Here is a 9,781-nt window from a genome sequence, read left to right as displayed (position 1 = left end):
CTAATCTTAATGTGGCTCAATAAATAATGAGTTGAGATTGAGTTGTTTGAGTTGTGAATGTGTACTGTAATTATGCTTCTATGAAACTCTACAAGTACAATATGAGTTTTAATAAAGCGACTGAGGTTGATACTATCAGAGAGTTCAATAGCCTATCCAAAGGGGTGGTAGAGAAGTATACACCGCTTAGGTGGACCTGTGTTTGTTAGCCACCATGGAAGAGCTGAGGGGCAAATGGGCATAGACTAACCTATCTTTAGTGTTGGCATCAGCCGGGTGATGTGGAAACTTTCTTGGCCCTCTTCAGCTCCAGAAACCAAAGCCTTATTTTACCACTGGGGGAATTCTGTATCACTGCGCATGCACAGAATTAATGTCCTCTGCAGAATTTTTTTCTCTGCAAAAAAATACATTTGGCTGGAAAGGCACTGAAGTTACACTTTTTGCCCATGAGCAGCTGGCTGATCAGCAGTAGCAGCCAACAACATTCCTCACAGCACCTTGCCCGTGGAGCCAGGTTAGGAAGCATGGGATATGTGGATGGATGATGCATGTGTGGCTGCGGGGGAGGGGGGGAGGAGGGGGTGTCACCGACTGAGGTTCAAAAGGGCCAGTGAGGGGGACAGACTGGGACAGAGGCTAAATGGAAATGTGGAGCAAGACCATATAGAGGTGAGGGGTGACTGAGTGGGGATACAGAGACTCATGGGAATGGGGGGGGGAGGAGGGTGCAGGGACACATGGGGACAAGGCAGATATGCCTGACTGAATGGGAGAGGCTAGAGGTCAATCAGGGTCTGCATGGGGGAGGCTCCCCAACTCCCTAACAATCCCTCCCCCTCCAAAGAAAACCCATTTCCATATTTCTCCCACCCACACCCAAGAACCCTCCAGTTTCACTCCCAGGCTTCTTCCCAGCAATTACTTCCCTCTCCTTCAGCTCCTCCATTACCCCTAACTCCCCCGAGATTTTGCACTGCTTGTGAGGGATGTGGGAAATACGGTTCTGTATTGCAGTTTAAATGAATTATTACTCAAAGTTCTGTATGTATTTGCCTAGTAAGGAATCTATTTGTCAAAAAACATTTCCTGAATCTTTTTTGTTGTCTGTATTGTTACAGACATATTTGCTGACAGGCATTTTGAAATAAATTACCAAAATAATTGAAAGTGGCATGATTATATTGTGTTATTTTGACAAATAAAATATACTGAATTTTGCAGAATTTTAAAATATTGTGCACAGAATTTTTAATTTTTTGGTGCTGAATTCCCCCAGGAGTAACTCGTAAGAACCCTGTCTCCAGAAGCTGCAAGGAAGGGACTCATGCCTTTATCAGAGAAGAAAAACTGAGGGGTAAGTCCAACATTTCCCCTTTTAGAAAAATGTTAGCAGAATCAATGAAATAATAATAATAAATAGTTAATGTTAAGGTTGAAATATTTAAGCACTCTGGTGTCATTACAAAATTCCTGAAGTTAAGGATGCTCCACCAAAGTTAACTCAGCTACTTTGTACAGATGTATGTTTTCTATTCTTGTTTTTCTTTTTAAATGTTAACTTCAATATATTATTCTTTATAAAAATGTATTTATATAAAAAGATGCAGATCATAGCCACGTTAAAGAAATAGTGACAGCCTTTAGCTTTTAATTTGTCCTGACCTTTGAAAACATGATATTTCAACTTTGTTTCCATTAATGCTATTTTTTTCAAGCATATATAATCCCCTTAACAAGGGTCTCAGGTCTTTGTAGAGCAATTCCAAAGGGAGTGGCCCATTCATGCAAATTACAGCTGTCTCTTTTATGATCAGTGCCTAAGTCTCTCTCTGATAGTTATGAACATTTAGTTCTCAGCAGGAAATAACAGGCCACCTTCCTGGCCTGATGCTCCTCCTTAGCCTGTAAAATGAAGGGTGCACTACTTCATTTGTATTAAACTATTTCCCAGCAGAAGCTTTTCCTATGGTCCTTTATAGAGTCACTTCCAAGATGTGCCAACTTTTTCGGCTTCCCCTCTAAACACCATTACCAGGCTCCCACCATCCCTAGCCCAGCTACTACCCTTCATATTTCAAGTCTGGGAAAGGCATGAAAGCTTAAGAGCAGATTCATTACTGAGTTGGGAGACTCTCCTGAAACAGTCAATGAAAGACACTGCTGGAACAGGCCTTGTAGGGCAGCAGATGTGTACCTTATTCTTGGCAATGAACCTGGGAGCGCAGCACACTGCACCCCAGCAATGTCTCAAGCTGCCTCCCTATACTAGAAGCCCTGGAAAAAATGCCCCAGAGTTCATCTTCGACAGCACCAATCCCTAAACATCTAGTATTGGGGAATACCAGCACTTCCCCTTCCATTTCCTTTCCCTCCCTATTCTTAGTGTTGCCCTCCCCTGTTTTTCTTCTTCCTTTTCCTCTATCTTTTTCACATTTCCCTCTCTTTCCAGTCTCCATCCTTTCTCTCCACCTCTTTTTCTATCACCCTCTTTCACCCACTCTTTTTCCTTCTTTTCATCTCCCCCATCACTCTCTTCTTACTTCCATTTTCTTCTGCTCTGCTAAATTTAAGTTTCAGTTCTTGGGTCTGAGGCATGGAAACTGAAACTGACACGATGATGTAGGCAAAAAAAAGAACTCCCATGAATGACCAAATGTGCACGGGTTTCAGAGTAGCAGCCGTGTTAGTCTGTATTCGCAAAAAGAAAAGGAGTACTGGTGGCACCTTAGAGACTAACAAATTTATTAGAGCATAAGCTTTCGTGAGCTACAGCTCACTTCATCGGATGCATTTGGTGGAAAAAACAGAGGAGAGATTTATATACACACACACAGAGAACATGAAACAATGGGTTTATCATACACACTGTAAGGAGAGTGATCACTTAAGATAAGCCATCACCAGCAGCAGGGGGGGGAAAGGAGGAAAACTTTTCATGGTGACAAGCAAGGTAGGCTAATTCCAGCAGTTAACAAGAATATCAGAGGAACAGTGGGGGGTGGGGTGGGAGGGAGAAATACCATGGGGAAATAGTTTTACTTTGTGTAGAGTAGCAGCCGTGTTAGTCTGTATTCTCAAAAAGAAAAGGAGTACTTGTGGCACCTTAGAGACTAACAAATTTATTAGAGCATAAGCTTTCGTGAGCTTCCGATGCATCCGATGAAGTGAGCTGTAGCTCACGAAAGCTTATGCTCTAATAAATTTGTTAGTCTCTAAGGTGCCACAAGTACTCCTTTACTTTGTGTAATGACTCATCCATTCCCAGTCTCTATTCAAGCCTAAGTTAATTGTATCCAGTTTGCAAATTAATTCCAATTCAGCAGTCTCTCGCTGGAGTCTGTTTTTGAAGCTTTTTTGTTGAAGTATAGCCACTCTAAGATCTGTGATCGATGAGCCTCAGAGAAGTTTGCATTCATGTCATTTTGAGGTGATGAAAAGGGATGAATTGATAAAATTATAAACTGCCAAAAGAGAATTCTTATGAAATTGCTGTTAAATGGAGTAATCTAACAGCAGAAAAAGAGAAAGTGTGAGGAGCTTCTCCTTAAATGTAATTTTTGTTTACTCACTGCTAGCTGTCACATCCTTTTTTCCTCATCTTTGCTTCCATTATGCAGCTATATCAGTTGCTACATAAAGATGCTGCTGAGTTTTCATGATAAGTCTGAGTTTGCCCCCACCCCACCCCTTAATAAATAATAATAATATTAAAAAGAGAGACAAGAAAAGACAGCTTAGCCTGATAGGTGGTGATAGGTTAAGTCTTGGGCTGCCACTGAATTCTTCTGGAAAATGTAAAGTGATTTGTATATGGGCTTGCTGATTTATAATGTCATAAAAATAAAGGGTTTTTTTCACAGTTTCTAAAGTTTTGGTGTTTTTTGTCCATTTTGTAATGGGGGAAAAAAACAATAGAGAAATAAAATTAATGTCATTGGATGGATTCCCCTAGATGATATCTGGTGCACAGTACCAAAATATAGTTGTATGAAGCTAATCATCAACATTACTATTAATTATTTGTAGCACCTAGAGGTCCCAAAAGGTATTGGGCTCCCATTGTGCTACGCACTGTGCAAACACATAATGAGACACAGTTCTTGCTCCAAAGAGCTTACAATTGAACTGGGGAAGACAGCAAAGATGAGGGAGTGGGGAAGTTGGAAGACACAAAGCAGTGAAGTGACTTGCCTAGGGTCACACACAAGCTTATTGGCAGACCTGGGACTAGAATCTAGGTCTTTTGTGTCCCACTCTGGTTTCTTAGCTACTGAGCCAGGCAGCCTGGGAGGATGCTGTGGTTCTTCATATCTGGCATGCTTAGGAGAGCTTGTCAGGCACAGCAGGAACAATACACTTCCTTTAAACAAAAAGTAGTTCTCTTGCCTTTTTCACCACAGAGATAGAGCCCAAAGTGTAACTTGATCTCAAGAAACCCAGTCACTGGAGAAACAGATTCTTTCCCCCCAGCCAAAGATGTGAACAAGGGATCAAATCCTCCCAATTGGAGGAGAGAGAAGAGGGGCGTGTGGCAGGGAGAATGAGATCAAATGCAGGCAGCCAGGAAGCTTGCAATTATAGAGGAGTTTGGGGACACATCTCTGGCTCCCCTCATAAGCTCTTTTGGCTCCAAAGGACATCATCAGCCTCTCTGCTGCCTTCCTGTTGTGAAGATGAATCACCAAAGGTTTGGCAGAGTGGGAATCCCTGTTGCTGATCTGCAGAAGACTCAACAGACAAGGATGGAGCCAGGGGACTAGAGCTGGCGATGGTGTCTCAGGGCCTCAGACAGCTTTAGCTCTATGTCTCCCCCTTTGCTGATGGGGAGTCAAGAGGCCGACATGGAGAACATACGTTTCATGGATGAGGGGAGCATGGATGGCTTCTGTCTTCCCCCACACTGTATGTGTGTGTGTTGGGGGGGGGGGGAGTAGGGACAGTGGGAGAGATTGGGGAAACATATGGCAGAGGGGATAATTGCACACATGAGGGAGAGAGGCAGGAATGTCCCTGTAAGTGCTGTCCATATTAATGTCCCTCATTCTTGGGAGGGTCCATCTCTCACCTGAGCTCCTCAGCTCCTTTTGTGAAGATCTACCCCGGATGAAGCCAGGGCTATTAATCATGGAGGGAGATGGCTCAGCAGCTGAACTGCTCTCCCTCGGAACATCCTGGGGGACAGAGCCCACCCCAGACCTGATGGGCTTCCTGACACAGGAAGCAGAATGGGATTCTGCTTCATATGATGATCTAAGACCTCATGACAAGGGTGCCAGAACCTTCCCCCCCGTCCCCCTTCTACAAGGCTAAAGTGGAAGAGGCAGAGACAACCTGTACCTAGTGATAGTGGGGAGGCACAATTTAAAGGTTCTTCCCCCCCCCCCCCCCGCTGCAAGCAGTTCCTCCCCATTACCCTCAGTCTTCCCTCCTTGCAGCTCCCAGCTGTTGCTCCTGCCTCTCCCCACAGGGTGCAGCTCCCAGCTCACCAGCTCCAGCAGCTGCTGCACCAGGCCCCACCGCACCATGTGACCAAGCAGGGCCGGCAAATAGTAGCAGAAGTCTGGGAGTATGTGACACCATGTGCCCACCCCCACCCACTACGCTTCGCGTCTGGATGGAGGAATTAAACTACTACTTAAATATCCCACAGAGAGCGCATTGCAGAAGGCCTGAGCTATTGACTATTTTCAGTTTAGTCCCTGGGCAGGAGCCCCGAGCCACAGACTTCTTACTAGCCTAGCCCCCATCCAGGACGCTGAAACTGCCACTTGCCCCATGGCTCAGCTGCGAACCAGGACGACTGATCATCCCACTTGATGCGAGCACCAATTCCCCGCTACCACCGAAGGGGGCTCCTCAAAGGAGACCCGAGGAACCTTACCCATCCTAATTCCGGATGGGACAATTTTTCAATATCTTGAAATTTTCATGGGAAGGGAAAAACCATTTCCTGCCCAGTCCTAATAATAATGATACTTTTGCATCTGGGAGGGGGAATGAATTGGGGACCCAGGTGCTGGGGACCCTCAATGGGAGATTAGCCTGGGCAGAAAAAAAGTAGTTTGGGTGGAGAACTGTGGGGGGGGAGGAAGGGAGAGAGTGGAAAGAAGAGAAAGGAGGCCAGGGAGCCTGGATGAGAGTAAGGGGAAGTAGAGAAGGAACCTGGAGCTAGGGACCCTACATGGAGAGGAGACGAGGAAAGACGAGGAGGAGGAAAGAATCTGGAGGCTGAAGTGACGATGGGGGGGGTAGGCTTGAGTTTGTACATATGGCGAGTTTGACTGTTATTGTTGAGGAAATTGGTTTTTGAATATGCAAGGGGGGCATTAAGACTGATTTTTTGAGTGGATCAGAAATTGATTTGGGTGTGGATTCGTTTGTTTTGCATTGTTGTCCAGGTCTTATCTTTACTACAGCAGTGGTGCCAACGCTCATGATTATTTGTTGTTTTTCTTAGACCCCCCCAGCTCCTGGAGTCAGGAACTTCAGATTCATTTTAAAGTTGGTTTCTAGTCTTCCTGATTGCAGAGAAAAGCTTGTATGCATGAAATCTAAAGGCTCAAAAACCCCAAAGGCAAATAAAAAGACTCAGCATTTTTTAAAATCAAGATTTTTAAGCCAATCTTTTGATTTTTGGAGGCCTGATTCATTATTTTTGATTTCTTGGGTTGGTGAGACAGAGGCAGTACATACTACTGTTAAATTTTGGATCCCCTGCACTAGACTCTGCCGCCTTGCATGAAAAAAAATCAGTAACTGCAGCCGTCTATAAGTCGCATTAACCAAATACAACATTGTTTGCAAAGTGTGAATTGGGGGTGTTTTGTTCCAGGTGGGCCTTGAGTGGGCCTGAATGTTAAAAAGAGGCAGCCAGCTGTGAACCAGCTGAGCGGCGAACAGTGGAGAGGCTAACAGAGGGAATTTGACTGGGAGTTCGCCTGGGGAAAGCCTACTGAGGCTTTCATCTTGCAGGCTTCTCTGAGTAGTTATTGCAACAGCTGAGGGAGCTCTTAGAAGAAAGGTAATATGGATGGTGAGCGATGGGCTGTTGTGACCTGCACATGATGTGCTATGTTTGTCTTTCTTCTACAGGACAGAAGCGACTTTGTCTGAACAAAGTGCAAGCTGGTCTCCATATTGGAGGAGAAGGTTCAAGGTTTGGCGAAACAAGTATCAACCCTGCGTTGCATAAGAGAAAATGAAGATTTCCTGGACAGACATCAGGATATGTTTCTACGGGCATAACATTCTGAAGAATCACAGCAGGCTGCGCAGCAGGGACAGAAGGACGGTGAGGAAAATTGGCAGCATGTGACCTCCAGAAGAAGAAAGGGGAGTGTCCATGTACCAGCAATGCAGATACAGGTGAGCAACCGTTTTCATGTTCTCTCCACAGGTACTAATGCGGAGAGTGGACTAGATGATACATCTGAGGGAAGGGAGCAGAAGGAGACTCCACCGATTGGAAGGCATGAGATGCACTGTCCTAGGGATGGGGGATTCCACGACTACCACTCCCAAGAGTAGAAGGTGGGTGGTGGTGGTCAGGGACTCCCTCCGAAGTGGGACTGAGTCATCTATCTGCCGTCCCGACCAGGAAAACCGAGAAGTGTGCTGCTTGCCAGGAGCTAAGATTCATGATGTGACGGAGAGACTGCCGAGACTCATCAAGCCCTCGGATCGCTACCCCTTCCTGCTTCTCCACGTGGGCACCAATGATACTGCCAAGAATGACACCGAGCTGATCACTGCAGACTATGTGGCTTTGGGAAGAAGGATAAAGGAGTTTGAGGCGCAAGTGGTGTTCTTGTTCATCCTCCCTGTGGAAGGAAAAGGTCCAGGTAGAGACCGTCGAATCGTGGAAGTCAACGAATGGCTACGCAGGTGGTGTCGGAGAGAAGGCTTTGGATTCTTTGACCATGGGATGGTGTTCCAAGAAGGAGGATTGCTAGGAAGAGAGGGGCTCCATCTAACGAAGAGAGTGAAGAGCATCTTCGCAAACAGGCTTGGCTAACCTGGCAAGGAGGGCTTTAAACTAGGTTCACCGGGGGAAGGAGACCAAAGCCCTGAGGTAAGTGTGATGCCAGGAGGAAGCACGAGCAGGAGAGCGCAAGAGGGGAGGACTCCTGCCTCATACTGAAAAAGCAGGACAATCAGCGAGTTATCTTATGTGCCTATACACAAATGCAAGAAGCCCGGGAAACAAGCAGGGAGAACTGGAAGTCCTGGCACAGTCAAGGAATTCTGATGTGATTGGAATAACAGAGACTTGGTGGGATAACTCACATAACTGGAGCATGTCACAGATGGATATAAATTGTTCAGGAAGGACAGGCAGGGCAGAAAAGGTGTGGGAGTTGCACTGTATGTAAGAGAGTAGTATGACTTTTCAGAGCTCCAGTATGAAACTGCAGAAAAACCTGAGTGTCTCTGGATTAAGTTTAGAAGTGTGAGCAACAAGGGTGATGTTGTGGTGGGAGTCTGCTATAGATCACCGGACCAGGGGGATGAGGTGGACGAGGCTTTCTTCAGGCAACTAATGGAAGTTACTAGATCGCAAGCCCTGGTTCTCATGGGGGACTTCAATCACCCCGATATCTGCTGGGAGAGCAATACAGTGGTGCACAGACAATCCAGGAAGTTTTTGGAAAGTATAGGGGACAATTTCCTGGCGCAAGTGCTGGAGGAACCAACTAGGGGCAGAGCTCTTCTTGACCAGCTGCTCACAAACCGGGAAGAATTAGTAGGGGAAGCAAAAGTGGATGGGAACCTGGAAGGCAGTGACCATGAGATGATCGAGTTCAGGATCCTGACACAGGGAAGAAAGGAGAGCAGCAGAATATGGACCCTGGACTTCAGAAAAGCAGACTTTGACTCCCTCAGGGAACTGACGGGCAGGATCCCCTGGGAGAATAACATGATGGGGAAAGGAGTCCAGGAGAGCTGGCTATATTTTAAAGAATCCTTATTGAGGTTGCAGGAACAAACCATCCCTATGCGTAGAAAGAATAGTAAATATGGCAGGCGACCAGCTTGGCTTAACAGTGAAATCCTTGCTAATCTTAAACACAAAAAAGAAGCTTACAAGAAAAGGAAGATTGGACAAATAACCAGGGAGGAATATAAAAATATTGCTCAGGCATGCAGGAGTGAAATCAGGAAGGTCAACCCACACTTGGAGTTGCAGCTAGCAAGGGATGTTAAGAGTAACAAGAAGGGTTTCTTCAGGTATGTTAGCAACAAGAAGAAGGTCAAGGAAAGTGTGGGCCCCTTACTGAACGGGGGAGGCCACCTAGTGAAAAAGGATGAGGAGAAAGCTAATGTACTCAATGCTTTTTTTGCCTGTCTTCACGAACAAGGTCAGCTCACAGACTACTGCACGGGCAGCACAGTATGGGGAGGAGGTGACCAACCCTCTCTGAAGAGAGAAAGAAGGGGTTCAGGACTATTTAGAAAAGCTGGACGAGCACAAGTCCATGGGGCCGTATGCGCTGCATCCGAGAGTGCTAACGGAGTTGGTGGATGTGATTGCAGAGCCATTGGCCATTATCTCTGAAAACTCATGGAGATCGGGGGAGGTCCCAGACGACTGAAAAAAGGCGAATGTAGTGCCCATCTTTAAAAAAGGGAAGAAGTAGAATCCGGGAAACTACAGGCCAGTCGGCCTCATCTCAGTCCCTGGAAAAAATCATGGAGCAGGTCCTCAAGGAATCAATTCTGAAGCACTTAGAGGAAAGGAAAGTGATCAGGAACAGTCAGCATGAATGCACCAAGGGCA

The sequence above is a fragment of the Dermochelys coriacea genome, chromosome 1 (genome assembly GCF_009764565.3).
Source record: "Dermochelys coriacea isolate rDerCor1 chromosome 1, rDerCor1.pri.v4, whole genome shotgun sequence".
NCBI classification, from domain to species: Eukaryota; Metazoa; Chordata; order Testudines; family Dermochelyidae; genus Dermochelys; species Dermochelys coriacea.
Note: the sequence above shows the minus strand (reverse complement) of the source record.